General features: G+C 43.1%; 1 protein-coding gene across 7 annotated transcripts in view; it reads left to right on the top strand.

Annotated features, from left to right (window-relative positions):
* The window catches only part of PACSIN2 (protein kinase C and casein kinase substrate in neurons 2), a 145,122-nt gene that overhangs the window by 27,793 nt on the left and 89,764 nt on the right, over positions 1-27,565 (top strand). The window contains exon 1 of one of the 7 annotated variants that reach the window (XM_030540368.1): positions 14,697-14,797. The exons of 5 other annotated variants lie outside the window; for them this stretch is intronic. The gene's annotated coding sequence lies outside the window, so the exon portion shown is untranslated. Of the gene's footprint in view, positions 1-14,696; positions 14,798-27,565 lie in introns of those variants that run through there. One more of the 7 variants, XM_030540377.1, reaches the window with a different exon arrangement.

A 27,565-nucleotide genomic window follows, 5' to 3' on the forward strand; every position in this document is an offset into this window, starting at 1 on the left:
ATTCTAATATCATGTCAATACTTCCTGTGTTGCAATTATAAATCAAATATCACTGCTGAGTTTTTCTGTTCAGAGTCTCAGCCTGAAAAATATTCACCAACCACCATCTTTTCCCCAATAATCTTAGCAGAAAAAGTGCCTGTACATTTTTCTGTGTTTGGATTACTGGCCAAAGCATGAAGAGACATACGAATGTTTAGCATATGTGGCATGTAAATACCTTGAAATGCTGGCTATAACAGAATTCTCACTTCTAGGTGTCACTGTAAACAAGTGGGCAGCATTATCTTCTGCAAATGTAAACAAACGTGATTGGCTGAACGAGAAGCAGGACTGAGTGGACTTGTAGACTCTCTAAAATTTTACATTATTTTATTTTTGAATGCAGTTTTTTTACATAATTCTATATTTGTAAGTTCAACTTTCATGATAAAGAGATTGCAGTATGGTACAATACTGGTATGGTGAATTGAAAAATACTAGTTTTTTTACAGTGCAAATACTTGTAATAAATAAATATAAAGTGAGCACTGTACACTTTGTATTCTGTGTTGTAACTGAAATCAATATATTTGAAAATGTAGAAAACATCCAAAAATATTTAAATAGTATTCTATTGTTTAACAGTGCGATTAATCAGTTATTTTTTTAATTGCTCAACAGCTCTGTATAAAATACATTAAGGCTTAAATTTATTACAAAAACTTTTTAAATAAAAAACAAATATGCTGAATCCATGAGCCTCTGTCCAAAACGTTGAGTTAAGGGCTACTTTTCTATATAAAGAGAGAAGTTTTCCCCTGATTTTAACTTTTTAAGTCAACCTTTTATAAATAATAGCACAATAGGTCATGTATTGTATTAAGGACTTGATTCTGTGAGGAACCCAGGGGCTGTGCTACTGGGTGCAAGGGACTAGTAAAGTCATCACAGTCACAGGGACCCAGACTCTGACTTCAAGAAGCACTATCACGTATCTCATCAGGACCATCCACTGAGCCCACCTGGGTAGTCTTACTACTATTTTATAGTCTCCCTACCTGAGCTCTGATTGGCTCACTTCTCAAAGTATGAACATTTATGACTCCTCCAACTGCGAAAACTTAGGTCTGGTCTGTACTACAGACCTATATTGGTATAATTAAGTTGTTCAGGGGTGTGAAAAATCCACAACCCCACTGGGTAGATGGCACTATGTCAGTGGCAGAGCTTCTCCCACTGACATAGCTACCATCTTTTCATAAATATTAACTATGCTAATGGGAGAGCTCTCTCCTGTCGGCTTAGAGCATCTTCATTAAAGTGCTGTCGCAGCACAGCTGCATCAGTGAAGCTGTGCTGATGCAGCATTTTAAGTGTAGACTTGTCCTTATCCTCCAACTCATGGAAGAATATCTGAAGTTTGTATCCAAAACATTTAAGGTTGTTTTTATTTAAAAAACAAAAGCCTATAAAATTTGTTTTGTGTGTTTTAAATTGCAGTTACCATACTAATGCAGCTTGACATAAATCATGAGCAAACCGTTAATTATCTAGTTAAGTAAGCAATATATCATTCACCATTTTCTAATGTACTAAAAAGTACAATTAATAAGAATCTGAAAATATTAAGCTATATAATTAAATATGTGTAGTTATAGAGTACTCTCCTAGGTAGCGAAAAGATGTATCAAGACTAAAGTGAAGGCTCTATTGAGTTGTAAATCAGCATGTTTTAATCATTTAATGGTTATATCAACTAATGAGAGTGCATCTTTCTGTATATAAAATAACTGAAGTACAAATGGAAAAGTTGATTAGAACTGATGGTTTAAATGAAGGCTTTCCACCCTGACAACAACCCCTCTTTTGCCAGTGTTAGCAGATGTTAAACTGATTTCATTTAATATAAAATGAAAAATTGAATATGCCATAAACTTTATTTTCTGGTAATGAGGGGGAAGAGTTTTCCTTTGAAGTTTGGAAGAGTTTCTTCATTTTGAATGTCCTGATTCACAGCCATTATTCTTATGGCTTTCAGAGCCCATCACTTCTGTTCCTTGATCTGGTGGAGTAATTACTATTAAAGAAGCACAGCATTTCCTCTTTTCCCAAATCTTACTGGTCCATGAATCATGGAATGCAGTTCAACTCCAGTTCTTTGAAACTGTAGTGCATTGTTGCTGTTCTGTGGCAGGGGCAGGTTACGAAAAAGTAAATTTTTGATTTACTTCTATATAGCATACTGTATGTTCCAATCCCCTGTGGCAGTGATTGGGAAAGGAAGGGCAGCTATTTTCCCTTTCATAAAAAAAACAAGAAAACCACCAGGTACGATGAAATATAAATATCCCAAGGCACGAACATTAAACTATTGTCTTAAAATCTGAATGCTGTTAGCTTGACAAGTTCTTTTCATTAACTTCAGTTTCTAAATATTTGGGTTTTAGTGAGAGAGAACTGAGTTACTACGCTAAAAGTTAAAACGAACTCAGTTTAATTTTTTAAGCAGTATAGTACACTTTTATGGCTATCGCATCTTATTCAGTTACTCTGCATTAGTGACAGGTCCTCTGTTCTTTCAAAATCAAAAATTTACTTTTGAAACAAATATCCCAAGGCGCAAATTTTCTGTGCACTTAAATGTTAAATGTAGTACTTTTTATGGTGTTATTGAAACAGTACATGACCTCTTGTAAAATAGGTGGTGGGAGCTTGTTTCACATTTGGTGGACAATTATACGGGTATTTTAGGTATAAGTCTAGGCTCAAGTTAAGTCCTAAACGTTAATTAGTTTTATGGCTTGTCTACATGGAATTGAATTGAGTTAATTTGGTTTGAGAACACTTGCATACACATGAAGTAGTTCATTATAGTACACTAACTCTGCATTTATTGTGAACTCTGGAGTCCTCTTTTAAAGTGAACTGACTTTGCTGTGAAGCAACGTAGTCTGGTTTGTACACGTGCGTACAATGCTGCTGCCAACAACTCTGGCAATCTGCCAATGCCTATCCCATACTACTTTACTGTCAGCCATCACTGATGTGTCTGTTTACCTTTGCGTTCAGCCTGGTTCTGGGGTCAAGTTGATTGGATGCCCCCCTCTTGTATATAAGCTGGCACACAGCCATATTTTGTCCATTTGCTCCTGGATTCCGTTTTGTCACAATAGCGGTGATAAACTCCAGATGCCCTACAACATGCCCTGAGCAGATGCTTGGAGCCATGCCAAGATCCTGGATCTAATTCCCATCTGGGGAAAAGCATCAGTGCTGGAAGCTCTTGTGGCCAGCTACTGGAATAAAGACCTTCTTGTGGATAGTCCTAGGTAGATGTCTTTGAGGGGCCATGATCCAGGCGCCGAACAGTGCCAGATAGAGACCAAATAGCTCAGGAGCATCTACGTTATAAAGAAACACAAGAAAAAATCTGGCCAGAGATTTGTAACCTGTCTATTTTTTGAGGCACTGGACAGGATGTGAGTCTGTGAGTCTGAGGATTTTATATAACTGCACAACCACCCAACCTAGGTAGCTTGTACAGCCTGCTGGCTACTGCTCCACCCCCTCCTTTCTACTCTTTGCACCCACCCCCTCCCAGGATGACCAGCAAGTGTCATGTGGGGGATGATCACGAGGCCAGCAAAGAGATCTCCCTGGAAAGCAGGGATCTGTCTAGGACTCAGGATCCTGATGCCAGACAGGTACATGGCCCAGTTTTGCCCTGCAGCAACCAACCCTGAGTCCCAGGCAGCAACCCAGACCGGCACTGAGGAGACTCCTACAGAGGGGACCATAGCATATAAGTTTAATATTTTTCAAGTTACTTCTTAGGTTTTAATTTATTATGCTATACAGCCATGCTAGCTTCTGTTCTGGAAGCACCAAGGCCGCAGCCATTGTAGGCATATGTGAGCTAGAAGTCTTCATCAGCCCATGCTGTCCATTCACTCTCTCATTAACCTTTCAAAATGGTGGCTAATCCGATTGGGCTATCTGCCCCCATCTTTTGCTAAAGCTACTAATAGGTACCATTTTCAGGACCACACTGTGGAAACCGCATACCCATGTACTATTTTTCTTTCCCCTTCCCACTGCTGTTAGCCATCTCACAATGGTGGACAACCGTAGCCTCTGCTCAACCCTCTCCCACGTCATATTTGAATAAGGAAAACATTCTTTTGAGTGAAATGTAAAAAATTATTGAGATGTGGTTACAGGAAAAAAAATTGGTTAGTGTTCTCACTTTACGTTACGTAGAAATCAGTGTTGCGGGCCTGTAAAACTGCAGAGTATCTCCTCTGTAAATGCCCTGTGCAGAGGCTGCTCTAGATGTAGACAAGCTAAGAAGCTGTCCAGGGTGGCAGATTTCTGAGCAGTTGTCTTGGGTGGGCATGCCATATTTGAGTGACATTTGTGCATCAGGTTGCAATGCCACTCACTCAGATTTGGCCCAGTTAATCCTCTGTTATGATGGAGCAGCTGTGCCAAATTTGAGCAGCATGTGGGGGGAGGGGGAATACACTGAAGTGCTGCCAAAAGTGACAGATTTTATTTATCAGAATATGGCCCTGTAGCATACATTTACAGATTGGTAACAGTGAATGCTTCAGGCTATCATTGCAGAGCCCTGTATATTTTTCCTCTGCACTTTCAACATGTCTGCAGAAGAAATAAAAATCTGAGGCAGAGAATGTGCTCAATTTTTATTGGAGATTGAGGAATAGCTGCATGGCCATCCCCACCAGTGTACCTTGTGACTCCCCTTCACTCCTGCAGCACTTCTGGAGTGGGGCGAACATCTCGGTGAATAACTTCAGTGTATCTCGCTGGTCTGCCCTTTGCCTTTTTGTAGAAGCCCATTCTCTGCCTCCCACTCACCTTTTCATTGTAATGTCATCCTAAAGGGGATGTAGAGAGGATTACTATCTAGCTCAACCCTAGACTAGTGCCCCTAAACCCTCTGACACCATATAACTATATATAAGGGGCAAAGCTACAAAGCCAGACTGGGAACATAATTCCCAACCCTGTCCCCGGGCTGGAAACATAATTCCCAATCCCAGCCAGCCTCCAAGACACAATGGCAAAGCTATGCAACCGATACTGCACAGAAAAAAATCCCTGTGCATGTATCATTTAACATCTTCAAGGTTCCCCCAAGACTGGGAAGAATCTCAGTGAGGTATAGCCAGAAATGCATATAAAAAAATACTATTATACTCTCCCTAGAATATGAACAATTAAGTTGTCATTTTTTTAATACCTCTGCGCCTGCACTGGCCAAACCTGCAAGTACACACCCTTATTAATGGCTGAGCAGTTGTGAAACCTGAGGGGGAGAAAATAGAAAATTTGCAATGAAATGTTCATGGACATGATAACATAGCCCTAAAAAAACCCCCCCAAAATGTGTAGAGGTGGAGGTAGTATCTGAGGATCGAGGGGAATGGAGTAAGGAGCTTTCCAGGGAGATCGTTGCTGTGGTGAAGGACATGGTAGTTAAGAAAGGGCATTGCTATGGCCAAAGATAGTATGGAAAACGAGATTCAGAGAGAACTCCTGGAGACCATACAAAACCAGTATGCCCTGTTGCAGTGCACTGTTAAGGTAGTAGGCAATGTAGCATTGCACATCAGCCCCCAGCCATGTTATGCAGCCCCTGGAACAATACAAGCTGCTGGGAACAACAGTAACTCCTTCCTACTGTAGCACTGCTCCCGGAGGCCATTCCCCTCCCAGACCTCAGTTCAGGGAACAGTAGTACCTGGGACCCAACTCTTTTGAGCCGCCTTATTGCCCATGTAACTTTGGGCTTCAGCATTCCATGCCAGAAGTCCCACGAACCAGAAGAGGCAGAGCCAAGACATGTACAGTAACTCCTCGCTTAATGTTATAGTTATGTTCTTGGAAAAAAGTGACTAAGCGAAACGGTGTTCAGTGAATCCAATTTCACCATAAGAATTAATGTAAATAGGGGGGTTTAGGCTTCAGGGAAATGTCTTTTGTCTGGCAAAAAACCATCATATACATATACAGTAAGTTTTGAACAATTTAAAACAAACAATTTAATACTGTACTCAGCAATGATGATTGTGAAGCTTTGTTGAGGTAGTGGAGTCAGAGGGTAGAAGAGTGTGGATCATCTGGCTGCTCCTCTTGCTGTTCTTACTGAACTTTACCAACTTGGAAAAACACATCTAGAGATTGTTTTGCTTTCTCTCTCTCTCTTTTTTTTTCCCCCTCCTCTTGGTAAACTTCTTTATAGCAAATCATTACATAACCAAGTCCTGTAATCACATTGGAGCTGCGTTCCCTGTTAGGATCGTCATTACGAAGGATTTGCAAGCCAGCTTCAATCATTTGGAAAGCTTCAGAAAGGCATTTGGCAGTCAAATTTCAATGGGTTAGCTCTTCTTTTACTTCTTGGCACTCTTCTTCTGTTGCTCTCATCACCTCTAGTTTCATCAGATCTTCGTTGGCTAGTGATTGCACGTTTTCTGTGTGATTGCAGAAGTTGTGTAATGTCAGCTTCTTCCACCTCATCAAAACTCACTTTCTTGGCCAAGCCAATGATATCTTTCTTTATAGTGGGGACAACATCTTTAAATCCTTTTAAGTCATTGACACATTCAGGCCACAACTTCCCCAACACACCATTCATGCACGCCTGAGTAACTTCAGCCCAGGACTCACCTATGTTATCAATGCACTTGAGGATGTTGTCATGCCAAAATTGCCAAATCGTAGGTTTGCTTTCCCGGTCAGTGCCTCTGATGAGCTGCAAAAGTACAGCATAAGAAATATGTCTTAAATGCCGTGATGGCTCCTTGTTCTCTGGGTTGGGTGAATTTGTGTGTGAACTGGCAGAAAGATAACTTTGACATTTTCACACAGGTTGTCCAGGTTGACTGGATGAGCTGGTGCATTATCAATAAGTAATAAAATCTTGAAATCAAGATTTTCCTTGGCGCAGTATTCCTTCTATGCAGGGATGGCATAGAGTCAGCCATTCTGGAAAAAAAAACTGCAGTTATCCATGCCTTCTTATTGGATATCCAAATGACCGAAAGGTGTTTCTTTGAAAATCCCTTGATCTCCTGGTGGTTCAGATTAGTGCACTGTCAGCAGTTTCATCTTCTTGTCTCCGACAGCATTACCACCTAGAAGCAAGGTTAGGTGGTCTTTAGCTGCTTTTAACTGGGTGCTGTCTTCTCCTCTTGGGGAATGTAAGTCCATTCAGGCATCCTCTTCCAGTAGAGGCCCATTTCATCGACATTGAAGACTTGCTTAGGTGAATAGCCACCTTCCTCAATTATTTTCTTGAGATAGTTGGGGAATTTTTTAGCTCCAGTATTGACACTAGCTGTCTGACCGGACATCTTTGGTGTAATGCAGGTGGAACCGTCTCTTGAACTGATCAAACCATCCATGACTTGCCATGAACATCGTTATCTGTGATCCTTCACCTTGGTCTCTCTTCAAATTGTCATACAAACTTTTTTTTCTTAGCTTGTATCACTACCAAACTTAGAGGTATGTTCCGCTGGTTTTGGTCCTCTATCCACGCTGAGAGAAGACGTTTTTCCATCAAACTACTTCTTGATAGAGTTATTTTAGTAGCATTAAGCAGTGTTACACACTGAGCATTAGCCCTGATCTTGTTGGATTACACCGATTTGTTCTCACAGTGGTCATAGTAAGACCTAGAGTGACGCCAATGTCAACCGTATGCTCCCCTGCATCAAAACGCACTAAAACATATAATTTAGTATTCAAACTTGTGGTTTTCCTAATTTTCTTACTACTAGTAGTACTGCTATTGCTAGGCACTCCACTATCACTTGCTGGGCATTTTTGACTCAATGCTAGGTGATACTGTACAATTACAACGCACTAGAAATGTTCAGGGAATACTGTACTTGTACGGACACAACGTAAACAACAATGGCTGTTTATATAGTCTACTATAATGTTGCTATAGTAGTTTCCGCCCCAATCTGCATGAAGAGCGATACATAGCCCTCCACTATTACATTTAAAACAGACGTGCATAGGGCCACTGGAACAATGTCCTATGTGAGCCCCTTTTGTTTCTTGGTCTCACACGTTACAGCAGCTCCCCTTTCCCCAAATCTCCCTGCAGTCACTAATCAGAGGATTGTCTGGGGACCTGCTCATGAGCAACCTGAGCTTCTCCTAAAGCAACCATGTTGATATCTGGTGGGATATTTCCCAGGGATTGCCTTGCTGCTAAATGATGAACTAGCACTTAGCTGAGCCCTCAAGGGTTAACACGTTGTTAATGTAGCCTCACACTCTACAGGGTAGTACCGATGGAGAGAGGAGACACAACAGAGGTATGGCAGCAGCTGCAAACACTTCCCTGTGGAAAATGAACGTGATGATGAACCCACGCTATCCCACTAGAGCGCACCACTCCATCCTCTGGATGGCCCATGCACAGGTGCTGACTTTCCAAAGTGCTAGGGGATGCTCAGCCCCAGGCCTGCCTCCACTCCACTTCTTCTCCCAAGGCCCTACCCTGCATCTTCCTGCCCCTGTTCCATCCCCTCCCCCAAGTGTGCCACGTCGTCTCTGTCCCCCTCACCCCTAGCCTCCTGAATGCCGTGAAATGGCTGAGTGTGGTGGTTGGGAGGCATGGAGGGGGAGGTGCTGATCTGCGAGGCCCGCTGGCAGGCAGGAGGCACTGGGGGTGAGGGTTGGAGGCATTATAACCAAACATTATGCAACTTTAAATGAACATGTTCTCTAATAGAACAGTGACATGACATAACAAAATAACATTAACCGGGATGATGTTAAGGGAGGAGTTGCTGTACTTACCTCTGACTTCAAGGTCTCTCTGCCCGCACCCATCCCTTGAGTTGTGGCCTGCACTGTTCTGTTGCACTTTGCTGTTTTTGTTTCATGACTGGTTTAATGAAAAGGTTCTTTGTAATTAGATAATTGTTTTTAATATGTTTAATAATTGAAACAAAACTGGAAAATGACAGTTGAAGGTTCATTTGTTTGTTGCATGATAGATTGTTTACTCATAAAAGACTTTAGCACTTTATTCATATGGAGTCCACAGTTCATATCACAGAGAGGTTTGTGCTAATTCACAAGATTTTACAAACATAGGCAAAGACACGAGGTACATAGCGAGTGCCACAGTGTTGTACTGCCACTCCCCATAACACTGAAGGAAAAAAAAACTGCTACCCCTCCATGGGTTAAAAGCTGGGTGTACAGCTGCACAATGTTAGTCCTGAGACTAAAAATAAGAGTAACAGGTATCCTAGTTAATATTCCCCTGGCTGTTTGCGTTTTGTATTGGACATCATGCTGGCTGCCACTCAAACCTCTGAGCAAATCTCTTCACCTCACCTAGGAGCGGCTCCAGGCACCAACACACCAAGCACATGTTTGGGGCTGCAAGCTGCGGGGGCCGCTCTGCCAGTCGCCGCGAGGGCGGCAGGCACGTTGCCTTCGGCGGCATGCCTATGGAGGGTCCACTGGTCCCACGGCTTCGGCGGACCTCCTGCAGGCACGCTGCCGAATCCACGGGACTGGGGACCTCCCGCAGGCGTGCCACCGAAGGCAGCCTGCCTGCTGTGCTTGGGGCAGCAAAATACCTAGAGCTGCCCCTGCTTCAGCCTCCACCTATCGCTAAGGCTTTCTCCTTACTCTTGCAAATACTGTGAACAATACAACATACTGCTATGATCTTGGGGGGTTTTATGCTGGTTCCAACCTATTGCACATCAAGCACTATCTCCCTTTCAAACATACAGATGCACCCTCCATTGTCATTTTACAGCTACTGAGGCGGTAGTTAAATAGTTTCTTCCTTCTAATCAAGTGGCCTGTGAATGTTTTTATTAACTAGGGAAGCAAAGGATAATCCTGGATCCTCCAAGGTTAACCAGAGCAATGTTCACATGGGCAAATGGTTCTTTCCCCACTAATTTAAATAGAGCTGAGTTCCGAAAGATCCTAGCATCGTGGGCCCTTCCAGACCACCCAGCCTTTGTTTGTAAGCCTCCAGTGGCGGTTGACAAATCCATGGAGCACCATGAAGAAATTTTTGTTCATGAGTTCTGAGCCCTGATACGAGGGTGGCGGGACAAATAGTAGGCACATCGGTCACCTCAGTTGTCCCAGTACAGTTTGGGAATTCCATATGTGCAAAGCCATCAGTCTCCTGAGCGTTACCAAACTTTATAACCCAGAGCAACAGTACCTTATCCGTGGCATTACACACATGCTTGACAGTGGCCCCAACAGTCAGTCAGTCTACCCATTGTGACTTGGTTGGCTAAAGAACTGGTAAAAGTTCCTGATTGCAGTTACAGCCAGCTTCTCCATGAGTATGGAGCACTGCATTTTGCTAAGTTGTCATTGTAGCTCTGGCTTTAGTTCAGCATGTATCTCCAAAATGGTTTTCTTTGCCATCTTGTAATTCTTGTCTCTGCTGGTCATCCCAGGTCTGCAGAACTATTCTTTTCTATCAATCCATACTGGTTTCCTGAGTCCAGAAACTGCTTCTGTAGTAGCTGTTGCTAGGTGTCCTCTTCTTCCTTGTCCTCATCTTGCTTCCTCCGCCACCATTGAAGCACCTGCTGCTGCCTGAGGAGCTGCCACTGGAGCCACATCGTCTGCTTGGTGGAGGGGTGGGCAAAGTCTAAAACCACATAGCTATATTAACCATAAGTCCATTCAATTCTTCATTAGCTGTGCACTTTAGTAACTTGATTAACAGTTTCCTGCATGCTTTAATATGACTTTTTTCCCCAAAGGTTCTTTACTTGGGCAAATAGAAACATTAGTCTTGGTGACACTCAAATGCATTGTTCCTGCAAAAATTGCAGCTTTAAACTCTCAGATGCTTTGCCCTTCACTCTTTTTTTTAAAAAGCAGATTTTTTTTTTTTGTATCCCACAGAAAGTAGAGAACAATTGCTTGACTGGTGCACTGCAGCATACGGTAGTGGTATAACTATGGTTTTGCAATGCTAGCCCCCTCTGTGCCCAGTCAGGTGACCCACTCCAGTAACCACAGAATACCATAACCATAAGTCAAGTATTGTAACCAAGATGCCAAGCTATTCACTCTTCTGTGCTACATAGAGCTTTTCCTCAGTAGTTTCATATTGTAAGTTGATTTCCTTGGATAGCTTCAAGGCCTTTTCCCTCTCCGACCTTAGGAATTGAGGATCATGCATGTAAAAATGAGGGCAAGGAAGTGTTGTAGACTTAAGGCTTGAGTGCTTCACCATCAGAGCATAGTGTGTAATGTAGTTAAATATATATGTTAGCTCAAATTTAACAAAACATTATTTACAAATATAGGAGAAAAACCTGAGTAATTGAGGGAGGGGCTGGTAGCACTGCCTGTTAAGGTTGCCTGACAATTCCTATTATATTATTGGACTAACTGTATAATATAAACCTGTAGTCTCAAGGAGAATTGTTTTTCTTCTCTTTGCTCTGTTAAAGGCTGAAGGAAACAATGTGTAGATCTGGTTTAGTTATTTAGTTCTAGAAGTTGGATTTGAATTGCATCTTTTGAGGTTCGAGTTTGATATTTTTAATTCTAAAATGGCATTGTTCCTGAAGGTGCAGAAATCCTTCCAATTTTTACTTTACTTTTTTTCCCCCAGTGGTTCACTAATTATACTCTTTGAAATTCAATGTAATCTGTAACTGCCGCTTTGGGTTGCCTGTTGCATCGGAACACAAATTATTGATGTTAATAGTGCACAGCTTGTTGCTGCTTGACAGAGTCAATAAAGCAAAAAAGAACAAGAGGCTTGTGACAAAATAAAGTGAACTCTCAAAAAATATATCACTGTATCTTGGATTGGTAATTCTGCATCTGATTTCTTCTCAAATTGTAAATTTAACTTTTTCCTCTAAAGGTGGGTGACTGTAGAGATTACAACAATGCATATTAGTACATTAATTTAATTAAAGCTGTAGATAGGGTTGCCAACTTTCTAATCACACAAAACCAAACACCCCTACCCCAGCCCTTCTCTGAGGCCCCGTCCACCGCTCACTCTGTTTTCTAAAGGCAACACCTTTTTGTACACGGTGGAAATTTTAGTTTACTATTTTAGCTCTTAGGCGACTGGCTTAAGAAAGTGTGAACAAACTTTCAACTTGCTAGCTAAACTACTTGTAAGATTTTGAATTTGTTAATGACATTAGTATTTAAAGGAATATTTTCAGGTACTTTAGACCTACGATTTAGTATGCAGTAATTTTTTTTATTTAAAAAGACCTAACTATATGAAAAATTAAAAATGTCAGTGAAGTCTTCAGTTTAAATCAGCACAAATATTAATGCTTAATTCCCTGTAAATTCATGTAGCAATCAATATCCCCTTACAGTGTTGGCAACCTCATGTTGCAGTAGTATGGTGATGTATGAGAATCTGAAAGTGAAATTGGCTAGAACAGTGGTTCTCAAACTTCCTTGCACCGTGTCCCCCTTCTGACAACAAAAATTACTACATGACACAGGGTGGGGTGGAGCCCAAACCCTGCCACTCCAGGCTGAAGCCCGTGGGCTTTGACTTCAGCCCATCTGGCCCCAACAAGTCTAATGCTGGCCCTGGCAACCCCATTAAAATAGTTGTGACTCAGTTTTGAGAACTGCTGGGCTAGAATTAAAAGTGAATGAAAGAGCCTATCTGAACCATGGTTTAAGTTGGAAGAACATTTAAACAGAGTTCAAACGTGATCCAAAGCTCAACAGTCTCGTTTCAAGCTCTGTCTTTTCTTTGTCTTAATCAGCAGTGAATAAGATTCAAAAGGTAAACTGTCTAAGGAACAACTTGGTGTGTTTAGCTTAAAAAAAGTTAATTACAAATATAATTTTCGTATCTATTTTAAGCACTAGAGTGTCGTTAATATTTTTAGTCTCAGATCTGAATAATTTTCTGTTTTCTTGTAATGCTATAGTACCTGCTTCAGCCTTTCAAATCTTGATTTGGAAACAGTTTGGATAAAAAGCCCCATTGTTGATTCATTTAAAAGGAACAGATCACTGTTTTGTTAAATGAAGCAAGAATTAGAAAGGCCAGGTGTGTCTTTCATATGGATAGTACAGAAAACTACATTCTTCTGAGGTCTGGAGTCAATAAATTCTGCACCAGTGCCAAAAAAAAGTTCTGCTGGATAGAGGTAGAAGTGATTGTTTTAAGGTCTGATCTTTTTGAACCATTGGGGTTGGAAATGAATACTTTACATTTGCAAAAAGCAACTAAATAGGACTAAATGATAAATAGTCATTATTACCTTGACAGCACAAGCATAACTACTAGACTGCACTTTAATGTCTTTTGGGAGATGAGGTGTGGTGTCTGAAGAGATGGGTGTGCCTTGATGGTACATGCAGTCATTATCTTTGACTGTTATACCTTCTGTCTCCCAGAAGGGTATCTATCCATGACAGCTGCAATTTCTTCTCTTGGGCTCAGTCTCAACACCTGTTTAGATGTGTTTAGGCCAGTCTACACTTACATCTTTTGCCAGTATAGTAAGGTTGGTTAGGAATGTGATTTCTAATGACATTTCTATATTAGCACAAGTCCTAATATGGATGCAGTTATATCAGCAAAAAAGTGCTTTTGCCAATATAGCTTATTTCACTCAGCAAACTAGTATAATAACGAAACTGTTTTGGCTGGTATAAGCTGTGCCTACCCTAGGAAAAGGTTTTGCAAGTATAACTATACTAGAAGCCTTTCCTAGTGTAACCTGGGACTTAGAAAATACAGGAAAAGGACACAACCTATATTCCCTGCCCTAGCCTTCAGAAAAAAATCCCAGTGAGACACTACATACATAGGAAGGTCTGTGTCCACCTTTCTCTCCTTACTTCCTTCAGTTTGCTCTGTTGCCGTGACAGCCAGATTTCTTCTTATTTCCCCACCTACTCATCTTTCCTCATCTTTAGGTTTTTCTAGGTTATTTCAAGCAGAACCTTCTGTTGGCAGTAGCATGTCATGCCAGTTAGTCCCACTAATAGTGACAGGAAAGAAACCTCTGCCAGGGATGGTTCATGGGGTAAAATTGATCTAAACGAAAAATCAATGAATGGTTACTACATTTAAAAAAAAAAAAAAAAAAGGGAAAAAAAAAGTGAAAGCTCTAGTTGCACTTCAAAGTGAAACAGTTTAGTTTTCTTGAAATTGGTTAGCTTTATCCTACAGGCTTGGACTTGCTTCTATTCCGTGTTAGTATTATATTAGTGATTATAACCCACTCTACTCTTCCTGAAACACAGTAATCCAACTTTTTAAGTCTGTAAAAATAGAAACATCATAGCTAACTCTTAACTAGGGGTGTTCATGTGTATTTGTGAAATTGGTACCACAACCATTTCAATTTCACTGGTATAGTTTTAAAAAAAAAATTAAACTTTCTCCTTTAACTCTTCACTAGACTAATATATTTTAAAACTGTCTTCAGTGAATTCATACTTTGAATGAAAGATTTATGTTTTGAACATTCAGATTTATTACAATGTGTAGGAAAGTCAGTCCCAATGTATTACTGCAGTATGTAAATGTCAGCAATGGTTGTGAAAAAACCTGAGATCTGTGAGAGCACTGCAATGTGAAGGAATGACCTTAGTTTGAGCTACAAGGATTTCAGCAGCCCACAGGAAATGATGAAATGAGCTCTGAGAGAATTCTGCTTGTGGAACTGGAGGTCGTACAGAGCTGTGTACGGAAAAGACAGGTACTGAAGCTGGTCTGTGAAGTTATGCAATTGAACTTGGCATCTGGAAGAAAAATGTGAGTTACTTAAGATGTACATTTTATGAAGGTAGACCTTATGCAAACTGCATGTTTAATGAATTGTTAAACAGCTTTAATCTTTTTCAGAGCCCTACTAGGTTCGGCTGCTTAGTACAAATAATTTGAAACTATTTTGGCTGAACTGGTATTTAGCTAGCAGCTTGGAAAAAAAAATAGTGAATGAGATTTTGGTAAAATGATACCCTGCCTTATTAAGAGAAGGTATTAGCTAAAATCCATGGAAACATTCTTTCACATGATCAGTATGGCGATCATATTACTTGTGGTAGAGAGTATGGATTTATGCTTTTGCTTAGCATTGTTTGTGGGTTTTTTTGTAAGTACTTTACAGATAGGTGCTTATATTTTGTGATATATGCTCTGTCAGATTCCCGAATACCCTGCTTGACAGCTTATCTTGAAAGAGTTTTCATCTCTGGGGCAATACCTTTATTACGATTTTCCGGTTTCCCTCTATAATCATAGAATCTTGGTGTATTCATGTAATTCCTGCAGCTAGGGAAGCAGTTACTTTGCCAAGATTGCTGTAAATGCTGTTTCATGCCTTTCTGCTAGGAAATACACAAAATTCATGTCCAATTTTTATCTACCATCTTTACTATTTACCCCCGCTCCCTGCCTAACAAAAACAAACCAAAAACTCAACCTTCCAAGGGCTAACAACATAACTTCGTCGTGCTTCCAAATACCAATGGCTGTTGTGCAAGTCATACTACTACTTTCAAATCTGAGTTTCCTACATGGCAAGATGGAGTAAAGCACTGAGCAAACAGTTTTTAGTATTTAGCCTGCATAAATGTTGGTGTAAGTACAGACTTATCTTGAATTAAGATTTTTGCTGTAAGAAGATATCATATGTGGGCATCTGTGTAGCTTACTATCCTTTCAATTACCCCAGTTAAATCAATAGTTCGGCTATTTCTCAGTGTCATGCTTTAATTTTATAACAGGCGATATGGGACAAAGATTACAGTGATACACTTCCAGGTTTCTATACTTCTGTAAATGAATAGATTTAAGAAATAGTGTAATTATTTATACTTAGCAAGATTTTCAATAATAGTTTCTGTTTGCACTGTTAAAATGACTCTGCTACAGAGAAGTTTAATGTTAATATTTGGGACACCAAATAGATTTCATTTCTTTCAATAACAAGTTGCTTGAAAGAATTGCTGGCCATTGCATGCTTTTCAAAGGTAACCTGATTGGGTGGGGTGGGGAAGAAATAGTCTTGTGCCCCTTTTTGCTGCTTTATGGCATATATGTAACCTGAAAGATTTCAATCACAAGAGCTCTGCTTGGTTTTTGATGTTAGAAATTAAGGTCAGTCAGGTTGGAAGACTTTGATAGAAGAAGCAGTGAAATGGGTGACATCACAAGAGCCAAGGGAGTGAAAGTTGGGCAATTGAAATGGGAAGGGATTTTTCATCAGACTGAACTTTCTTTAAACATATGTTTAGCTTCAACAACTAACAGTTTAAACAAAAGAAGCCTTCACTAAAGATTCAACACTTCTGCTCCTTCAGTTAAGGTACTAAAACTCAAATTGTCTCTTGGACCTCCCAGTAGTTCTTCAGCAAAAACAAGGAAGGACAGTTGATATACCTGTTATTTCTGAAGTAAACAAGCAGTTGGAAATAGCTTTAAACTTTCTTGTTGCCTGTGTTTCAGATTACTGAAAGGGAGAAATGACTACAATTTCAAATTACTAAATTATTTGGGATATTTGTTTCACTTTTCACTCAGGTTGGTCAAAAATGTTTGTTTACTTTTTCTTTCTAGCTCTTTTGCATTAGTTGCAATATTAGTGTTTGAAATCAATGATCATTTTGAAAATTAAAAATTACATTACACGGAGTCTTGTAAAAAGCCTTAGTTTAAAAACATACTTTTCTGTTTTGTTTATATTTAATATTTTGGACCTAATTATCCAACAAATTGGCTGTATATGTTCATGGTTCCTACCACAGCAGCAGAGGAGAATTGCTGTCAGGGTGGGAGAGCTGGTTGTCTCCTAATCCCTTCGACTTCATCCTGTTACTCCTGTTCAGGGTTTCCAACTGTCTAATTGCACAAACTCAAACACCCTTGCTCTACCCCTTTCACGCCCCTTCTGCTAGGCACCGTCCCCACTCACTCGCTCTTCCCCATCTTCACTGACTTCTACTGGGCTGGGGCAGGGGGTTGAGGTGCCGGGGGGTGGGGGGTGGGTGCAGGCTCTGGGCTATGAGGTGGGGCCGAGGCGTTCAAAATGTGGGAGCTGGTTCCAGGCTGAGCCTGAGGCAGGTGGTTGGGGTGCAGAAGAGGGTGTGGGCTCTGGGAGGGAGTTTGGGTGCAGGCTCTGGGCTGGGGCAGAGGGTTGGGTTGTGGGAGAGGGTGAGGGCGGCAGTGCTTACCAGGGGTGGCTCCCAAAAGTGACCAGCACATCCCTCTGGTAGTGGCTCGGGGGGTGAGGGGGTGGAGAGAAAGCAGGGAGCTCTGCGCGCTGCCGCTGCCCTGAGGCACTGCCCACACAGCTCCCATTGGCTGCAGTGCCCAGCCAATGGGAGCTGCAGAGTCAGTGCTCAGGGCAGGGGCAATGCGCAAAGACCCCTTGTTTCCTCACACCACCCAGGGGCCGCGGGGATGGTGCTGGCCACTTCCGGGAGCAGCAAAGGCAGGCAGGAAGCCTGCCTGAGCCCCGCTACACTGCCGGACTATTAGCACCCAAAATCTCTCGGTTTGGCTGCAGTAGCATCCGGGAGATAGGGCCTGATTCAGGGAGACTCATGGCAAAACCAGGAGAGTTGGCAACCGTACTGTTGTATTTGTCAGGAGGTTTGATACTCCTTTCTGTATTCTGTGGACCATAATGAACGTCTTAATTCAAAAGCAAATATTGTCCACAGCAGGAGTTGAATCCACCACATAGTAACTGCTCTTACTAATCTGGCTCAGGAAGGTGTCTTTCATAAACCCTGTATCTAGCGATGTGTGGAGCATGGGCTAGCTTGAAGGTGGCAGTGGGTAAGTCTACATTGCAGTGTAAGCTCAGAAGTCAAACTCTGGATCAAGCATAATGCCATTTCTGTCAGTGCACAAATCATGCTAACTCAGGGCTTGGACTCAGGTTCCCAAGAATCCTACAGGTATGGAAGGTCTGAGCCTGAGGTAAGCCTGACCCAGGTTCAGGAATTATTGCTTTGCAGTGTATATGTGGCCACACTGGACTTGTGCTCTGGAAGTCCTCCAAAAGTATCCCACAAACCCAGGGGCTGACTTTCTTTGTCCTCTGAATAGTCAGGTTTGGTGGACAGTCAGGTTTCCCCAAACTGCACCACAAACAAAGGGCTAGAGTGGCCGCTTTTTGGGAGGGCTTTAGGAAGTCTGGGATGTGGGTGGTTGGACTCAGTCCTGCAGAATGCAGTGTAGAGCCTGGAGCACCAAGTTGGGACCCAGGGTTCAACAATTCCTAACCTGGGGTTACAAATGAGTGTAGCTACTCAAGCCCTAGGTTAACAAACCCAGCGTCTGCAAACTCAGATTCTATTAACCCTGGGTTTACATTACAGTGTAGACCTACTCAGTGTTGCTCTTGGTCCCCGCTCTCTGGATTGTGTGCAGTCTACTGTGATAGCAGCTTAGTAAAGACTTCAACTTTTATTCTACATTTTTTTTACCCTTCTGTTCCTTTTTTCTAAAATATTAAGCTTTTTTTTCTAGAAACTGAAACTATAAGGAAGCAGTTACAGCTAACATATAGGATGTAGACTTGACTTTGTGAATGCTGGAATATGAAACTTCAGGTAATGGACTCTTAGGGGTAGCACTGCTTTTTGTTAACGTTCAGGCTTGAGAGAGCTTCTAGAGGCTGCTGTGTCACACTTAGCAAAGGCAAGGTAGGTTATGGTAAGTTACTCTTGTTCATTAATTGGCAAACAGACTGTAGCACAGTTTCTGTGCCTTTGAAAAGATTCAAAAACATAGAATCACTTCAAAATACTTTTGAACCAAAGACTTCGGAAAAGTTTCTTTGTATTGACAAAATTAGTAAGTCTTGGACTACCTTAAGTCAAGTTAGCCATGAAATGTTCTATATTAAGTTGAAGTATGCTAGAAATTGTGCTTGATGAAACCTGAAAAAAATATTTGGGTCATCAATGGCAAATGTATTAAGAAAATTATTTTTAAACTGCTTCCTAGGAATGTTACTTTTATACACTAATCAAATAAAATGGGAACACTTGTTTGGTCCAACGCTATACATACATTTTCCTGAAAGTAAACTACTCTTTACATGTGGTTTAACTGTCCTTTTTTCCTGGCCACTGCATTATGTACTATGTAGACATCAACATTCAGTATTCAAAGAAGCATGGCCAGTAAGTGGACTCTAGTGGTGAGATACTCCATCAGACTTCATAATTTCTAGGAATTTGAGTTTGCATATCTAGAAATTATTTGACAGAGAAATCAAAGATGGAAAACTTCTCTCTCTCCCAGTACTTGGTTGATACCAGTGTGTGTTGAGATACGTAGAACTAAAAAGTAATTAAGTTTAGATTTTGGAATTTTGCAGACAATCTATAGTGACATTTTGTACCCATAAACAAGAGCACTTCTCATTTAGTAGTTGGATAGTCTTGATTCAATATTGAGTGTTAAGTGACTTTGCATCATGGATTGTTCTGCAGTGGAATCCTTGAGGGCATCTCAGTAATGCTTTCGCTAAGAACTGCTGATTTGACAAAAATCATTATTGATCAGGGAACCAGGCTGTAGTACTGGACTTCTAGATAGCAAACATACTTCAGGGAGTTAATGTATCTGCTTTTAAAAGATAACAAATACAGCCTTTTGTAATATGGTAAAAGTAACTTAGGTTTCAACCTTTTAATTTCATTTTAGTTCCAATATTTACCTGACCACTGTCTCCTCATATGAAGAATCGGATTCTGCTTGTAACTACAGAGATTTTGTAAAGCAGTATTTCTCAACCTTTTTGATACCAGGGACCAGCTTGCTGCCTTCCTAAACTGTGTCAAGGAGATCTCAGGGACTGGGCCTCGTACATGGACTACGCTGAGAGACACTGGCTTAAAGGAATGGTGGGAAGGCGGTGTTAACTATTCTCAAATATCTTATTGGCTTGAAAGACACACTAGCACAACGTTATCCTAATGTGGCCACTGTGGCTTTTCTTGTGACCACAGCCTCCTGATCTGTGATTGGTGGAGGGGCAAAGCGATGCGACATTCCCCTCCTCCCCCGCCCCCACAATTGGTTCTGGATACAGTGCCTTGGAGCTATTTGCTGGGGTTGCCAGCAGGGTCTCCCCCCCCACCCCGGATACACCTGAGGCATAGCGCTGTAGGAGCAGGCAGCCAGTGAGTTCCCCACCTTCCTGGGGTGATGGGGCTCAGGCTTTGGGCTTCAGCCCTGGGGTGCTAGCCTCTGGCTGTGGGGCTTTGGGCTCTAGCCCCAGGCTCTGGATGTGTGGCGGCAGGTCCCAGACTCCAGCCGTGTGGCTTTGGGCTCTGTCTTTGGGCCCCGTTCCCTGGGCTTCAGGCTCTGGCCCACAGCTGCTTCCCTCAGCCACCGATCCATCCCCATCACCTCTGGCCCCCCCTGCCTTCCCTGACCCCCCCCTCAACCAGGGCTTAATTCGTTCCAAGGCTTGCCAGGGCTGAGTAAGTCTGCTGTGAAAAGTGATGCTTTGTTATGTTTAATATCACTTTTTACAACTAACATACTAGCTAGCAGTAAATAAATGACAATGATTTGGATGTGTATATGTGCATATTTGTTTTTCCTAAAACTAATTAAGTATTCTAGGAAAATGTGAGAGTGGCCACCAACAAGAGTTGGTGGCTGCACTCCGAGGCCATCAGGTAATTTGTCCTGAGAGCCCCTGCACTAGCAACCCAGCTTCAGTTGTGGTTCAGCTAATGAGTCTGACCTTTGCAGACAGCACTGCATCCGTTTGCTATGTACAGCGCGTTGCCGTCAGTCAGCCATGGAAACTAATTTTCCATAAAATATTAACCTATCTCCTAATATATCTACAATTGTTGCTACAACATCTGGCCTAGGTGCAAGCAGCATTGTAACTGTATATAAATATGCATACTTGAGTTTTTTTTCTTTGCATGTGACAGAAATTTCTTCTTTGAGTGGTTGCTCATATCCATTCCAGTTAGGTGTGCGCGTGCCACGTGCACGTTCTTCGGAAGATTTTTACCCTAGCAACACTCGGTGGGTCGGCTCGGCGCCCCCTGGAGTGGCGCCACGATAGCGCCGGATATATACCCCTGCCAACCTAACAGCCCCTCAGTTCTTTCTTACCGCGATCCCCACCATCCTGGACTACCTCTGGTCTCTCAAACAGCAGGGCCTAGCACTGTCATCATTGAGAGTGCACTTGGCGGCCATTTCTACCTTCCGCCTAGGGGAGAGTGGCTGCTCCGTGTTTTTACACCCTGTGGTTTCCAGGTTCCTCAAGGGCTTGGAGCGCCTATATCCCCAAGTACGCCACCCTGCCCCTACCTGGGACCTCAACCTGGTCTTACCCAGACTTATGTCTCCACCATTCGAGCCTTTAGCAACTTGCTCGCTGCTATACCTGTCCTGGAAGACAATTTTCCTCGTAGCCATTACATCAGCCAGACGAGTCTCCGAGCTTCGGGCGCTCATGGTGGGCCCACCGTATACTGTGTTTCACAAGGACAAGGTGCAGTTGCGACCACACCCAGCGTTCCTCCCTAAAGTGGTATTGGCCTTCCGTATCAATCAGGACATCTTCCTTCCGATCTTCTTCCCGAAGTCGCACTCATCACGACTGGAGCAACAATTGCACTCCTTAGATGTCCGTAGGGCACTCGCATTTTATATCGAACAGACGAAGCCCTTTCGTAAATCGCCCCAACTCTTCGTCGCAGTGGCAGACCGAATGAAGGGCCTACCTGTGTTGTACAGACAAAACTACACAAGATCTTTTCAAGGGGCAAGACAAAGATACCACATTTATTATGATAATTTGATTTATGACTAATAACTAATATCTTAATTCTTATACACACACATTATACCTAATACCCCCCCCCCCCCCCCACACACACCCATCAGATGTTCTGCAGCTGCTGCATAGTTACCAGTCCTGAAGATAGCTTAAGTTCATAGCTTGATTTTGTAGCTTGGGTTCGTAGCTTGTGGCGGCTAACTGGCCAGGAAAGCCAGGCACAAGGACAAGCTGGATCTCTGTTGGGCAGGCACTGATGTCCTTCCATGTTGGCAGCAGAATGTTACCCAGAGTCTCTCATCTCACCCTTCTTTTTTATAGGCTTTTAGTTTGGATTCAAAGTCTATAGGTCTTGCTGTGTCACGCTGCCTCTGGATTTGGATTGATCACCCATCAATTGCAGGCGTGACTTTCAGTCTTGAACCTGGCTTTGATTTTCCTTCTGTTGTTCTGTTGTCCTTTTCTTTTTAGGGTGGATGCTTCTTACTTTGTTTAGGGCTGTTGTCTAGGTCTTCAGCCCTTGGTATTTGAACTTTATCTGATCAGGACAGGCTGGGGCTGGAGGTTGATTCCGTCATTCTTACATACCTCATTCACACATCTAAACTAAACTAATAAGATTACGGCAGGGTTTGCAAAAATGAAGGTTGGAGGAAGCTTTTACAAAATGGAGTGAGTGTTTTAAAATGGGGTTTGAATTACAATATGGAACAGAAGTTACAGTCTAGGCAAGTGTAGTGTGGATGGTGAACAGAAGTTACATTAATAAATTAAAAACAATTTCATTTATCAGTTCTACACCTGTCTCCTCCCAGAGGATCTCCTCTTGGGTGACGGCGTGCATCCGCACTTGTTATGACTTGGCTCATGTTCCCTCGAGCCATCTCACTGCACATTCTACCAGGGCTCAGGCTTCATCTGCTGCCTTCCTGGCTCATGTACCAATCCAGGAAATATGTTGCCCAGCTACCTGGTCCTCGCTCCACACTTTTGCTTTGCATTATGCCCTGTTTCAACAGTCTACAGATAATGTAGCCTTTGGCTCAGCAGTTTTGCATACATCTTACTCCGACCCCACCGCCTAGGTAAGGCTTGGGAATCCCCTAACTGGAATGGATATGAGCAAGCACTCGAAGAAGAAAAGACGGTTACTCACCTTTGTAACGGTTGTTCTTCGAGATATGTTGTTCATATCCATTCCACACCCGCCTCCTTCCCCACCGTCGGAGTAGCCGGCAAGAAGGAAGTGAGGGGCGGTTGGGTTGGCAGGGGGATATATCCGGTGCCCTAGCAGCGTCACTCCAGGGGGCGCCCAGCCGACCCACCGAGTGTTGCTAGAGTAAAAAATCTTTCGACGAACATGCACATGGTGCGCGCACACCTAACTGGAATGGATATGAGCAACACATCTCGAAGAACAACAGTTACAAAGGTGAGTCACCATCTTATCACTTGCACTGTAAAGTGAGAAAATTGAGCTCATTTGCTACTTTACAGTGCTATAATCCTTGATGTGTTTGCTCTAAATAGCTCTAACTCAGGGATGGGCAAACTTTTTGGCCTGAAGGCCACATCTGGGTATAGAAATTGTATGGTGGGCAGTGAATGCTCATGAAATTGCTGTTTGGGGTGCGGGGGGGATGAGGGCTCTGGCTGGGGGTACATGCTCTGGGGTGGGGTTGGGGATGAGGAGTTTGGGGTGCAGGAGGGTGCTCCGGGCTGGGACTGAGGGGTTCAGATGGGGGATTAGGGCTGGGGTTGGGAAGCGGGGGTAGGGAGAGCTTAGGGGTGCAGGCTCTGGATGGCGCTTACCAGAAGCAGCGGCGTGTGTCCCCTCTGGCTTCTACTCACAGGCACGGCCAGGCAGCTCTCCACACTGCCCCATCTGCAGGCACTGTCCCTGCAGTTTCCATTGGCTGCAGTTCCTAGCCAATGGGAGCTGCGGGGGAGAGGGGAGGGAGGAGGGCGCTTGGGGCAGGGGCAGCATGCAGAGCCCCCTGGCTGCCCCTATGCATAGGAGCTGGAGTGGAGGACATGCTGCTGTTTTCAGGAGTTGTGCAGAGTGGCAGCACATGCTCACGAAGCGGCCCCTGACCCTGCTCACTGGCTGGAGTGCTGAAGCGGAGCAAGCTAAGTTTTCCTGTAAGGTGCACGGCTGCACAGCAGCCTATTTAGCTCTGTGCAGGCGCTTAGTTAACCCTCTTGGGGACCTGCTGGGAGAGGAATGCCCCTCTCCTGACCCCAACTCACCCTGCAGCATGGCACACGCTGGGAGAGGGGTGGCTATCCTTCAGCCCCAGTCCCAGACCTCCTGTGACAGGGACAGGTGCCTCTCCCTCCCGCCCCCCAAGCCCAGGTGCTGCTGCGAGAAGAGAGCACTTGGAGTCCTCTCTCTCCGCTGTAGCCCTGGAGCACCCTCCTGCACCCCAAACTCGGCCCCACCCCAGAGCCTGTACTCCTAGCTGGAGCCCTCACACCTCTCGTGGTGTCACACATTACCTCCATATTGGTGCACATAACAAAATTCATTCTGCACATGGGTGGGAAAAATTAGAGGGAACACTGGAAGCCCCCGACCCTGCTCCTTGTTGGGAGCTCGAAGGCTGGATTAAAAGTTCTGACGAGCCAGATGCGGCCCACGGGCCGTAGTTTGCCCACACCTGCTCTGACTGCACAGAAAACTATGTAGGTATCTCTTTGGGATTTAATTTACGATGAATGTCTTGTCATAATTTGTCAGCTAAAATATAAACAAATTTGATGTCTGCTGCAAAATACTGAGGCTTGTGTTTTCATGGAATTGTGATATAGAAGTAGAGGATATGGTCCAAGTTTAGTACAATTAAACTACTTCTCAGTTGACTTGTTTTCATCAGTGATGAGGCAGATTTGTTGCAACTTCCGCTGATCATATTTGTAGATGAACAGAAAGTGGTTGGAGGTGATGCTCATGAGTCAGAATTACTGCAGTGAAGGAAGTGCAGAGGAAAGAAAAGAGATGTGCATAGACGGAGAAGAGAAACAAGAGGGGGATGGGAAAGGGAGAGCAGAAATGGTGACTTAAAAGGAAATACTTTTTCTCACTGACACTGACAATATGGTACTGAACAAATAACTAATTGTTCAGTTACTATATAAAGGCCATAGCCTACCCTTGATATTTGTGCAAATCTCCAGTTGACATTGGTGGCTGTCCTGGTATGTATAGAGAATAATGTGGAGTCCAAACGTATAACCTAGCACACAGCTGGCAAAGTTAAAAATGGAATTGAGCCATCTACCCAGTACTTAGCATTTTTATGCTGCTTTGTACATTCGCTGTACTATTCTCATTGACTTCAGTTGCAGAAGCATTAAGCATTTGCAAACCTGACCCATGTGTCTAAAGTTGGGCACCCATAAAATAAGCAACGAACAGTTAGTGGCCACCTATGAGAATTTTGGTATCAGTAACTTCCCAGCATCACATAGGCACTATATGGCAGGATTCAGTTCTCCAGAGTATCATTCAAGTGCATAAAGCGTAAGAGGATCCTTTCTGTTCCTATAATCCTGTGCTCCATTCACTACACGCATTCCAACTTCTGCAACAAAGGAGGCAGGGGTCCTACAGACAACAGCTTCATTCAGTATGCAACCCAGTTCATTTCCTGAGCGCTGTGCATCCGAGACACTGAATGAGGCAGGGAAAAAAACCCATTGATCATATAATTAGACTATGTCATAATGCGTAAGCACAAGGGGTCTGAATTACATTTGCACAGTTAACCTTCATTCTGGCACTTTCTGACTTTTGAGTGCTTGACTTTTGCAACCTTAATGCTCTTGTAATATTGTTTTTTGGATGTAAATTAAAAAAACAAAATTAACCCTGAAGATACCATTTCAATCACGTTAACTCCACACGAGTCATCAGCAGTATTGGATCCTTTAGATCTATTGCACAGACCTCTACCACTTCAACTACAGAGGTAACTGATATCAGTAGTAGGCTGTTACCCTTTGTGGACTAGTAACAAGAAGGGGAAAGAGAGAGAATTTGTTAGTGGGTTTCATAGCTGTTTGCTAGACAGCAAAGGAATGTTCAGACTTGGAATCTTGGTTCTGTTTCCAGGTTCTGGAACAGAATGTGCTGTTGTGGGCTAGATCTTTCTTGCCCTGTCCACCCCAAATGCTCTCTGTCCCCTAATATTTACTCCCAACAGCTTATGCCTGTGTGCCATCTCCCTGCCATATTCCTCCCCCCTCCCTTGACTTATCCCGCTGAATTCCAATCAGGTTGTTACTTCCTTGTGGATACCAGCAGAGGAGAATTCAAAGCACAGGAGAGATGGGATCCCTGCACTTAATTCCTGCTCCTGTTGCCACAGAGGCCCCTCACTGCCAGGAGAAACTCCTGGGATGGAGTATGCCCCTTGCACATAAAATCTTCGGACAATTTAGCTACTACATTCTAAAAAGCCTATACAAACTGTGCATACTGCATCCCCCACCCCACCCCTCCAAGGCCTATAATTTAGCCAAATTTGGATGGATTTTCACTGAGAAGACAAGATTCTCTGCCAAGTTTCTAGTCCCTGCTCCAAATCAGAGGGATTAGAGTTTTTCAGTGAAACGGTTGTAAGAAATTTTTTTAACATGGGCAAAACTTATTTTTCCTTAATCTCATTCCGAGAAACAGCTGAAATGTTTAAATAAATAAATTTTGCATCAGGCAAACACCCACCAGGAGACATTTCAGCCTAAATGGTTGAAGTTTGGCATTTATAAACAACTAAAACAGGGTCTTTATAATGGGAAGTTTTAGGCAACTTAACTGTTGGTGTTGCTTTCAGCTCCAATTATGACATGTCTTTTGGCTGCTGATATTGGGAACCCTATGGACAACATTTCCACGAAATGGACGTGAATCTGATCAGTACTAGTGCTAATTGGGAAAACTGTGAATAGCAAAGGTAGTTAAGGCGTAGAGCAGTAAAAACTCTTTTACAGCATCGAGAAGTTTGGAATAAGTATAGAGCAGTGGTGGGCAACCTGTAGCCCACGGGCCGGATGCGGCCCGTCAAGGTAATCCGCGGGCCGCCAGGCCTTTTGTTTACATTTGCATGGCTGCCCACATCTCCCAGTGGCTGTAGTTCGCTGCTCCTGGGTGCTGCGGGAAACAACGCGGGCCTGGCCAGTGCTTCCACACGGCTTCCTGTAGTTCCCTTTGGCCGGGAATGGCAAACCTCGGCCACTGGGAGCTGCGGGCAGCTGTGCAAATGTAAACAAATGGTCTGGTGGCCTGCCAGTGGATTACCCTGATGGACTGCAGGTTGCCCACCACTGGTATAGAGTAATGGATCCTTAGCTTTTGTATACAGAGTCCACAGATCCATTAACTGTCTGCATGAAGCTGCGTAGGCAGAGCTAGACCTTTTAGTCACTGATTGCGAGATCTGCTGAAGAACCTACCAGTTTTCATTCTGCCTCCATAGCTGCAGGACTATTTACCAAACTTCTTGTTGCAGAGCAAAAACATTTTATATAAATTAGCCTTCTATAGTTTCTGGTCCTCTCCTACATTGAGAATTTAAGAGTCTGGTTCTTGTCTATGGCTGAGACTCCATTGGTGATTGTTCTCAGCCCCTGCACACTCAAATATTCAGCATGGAAGAGAAAGAGAAGAAAAAGGGGAAAAGCACTGATGTATGCTGTTTGCTCCAGCCCATTTGGAATGCCTGGATGGGTTAGATGGCCTGTGCCTG

This window comes from Gopherus evgoodei, chromosome 1 (genome assembly GCF_007399415.2).
Source record: "Gopherus evgoodei ecotype Sinaloan lineage chromosome 1, rGopEvg1_v1.p, whole genome shotgun sequence".
NCBI lineage: Eukaryota > Metazoa > Chordata > Testudines > Testudinidae > Gopherus > Gopherus evgoodei.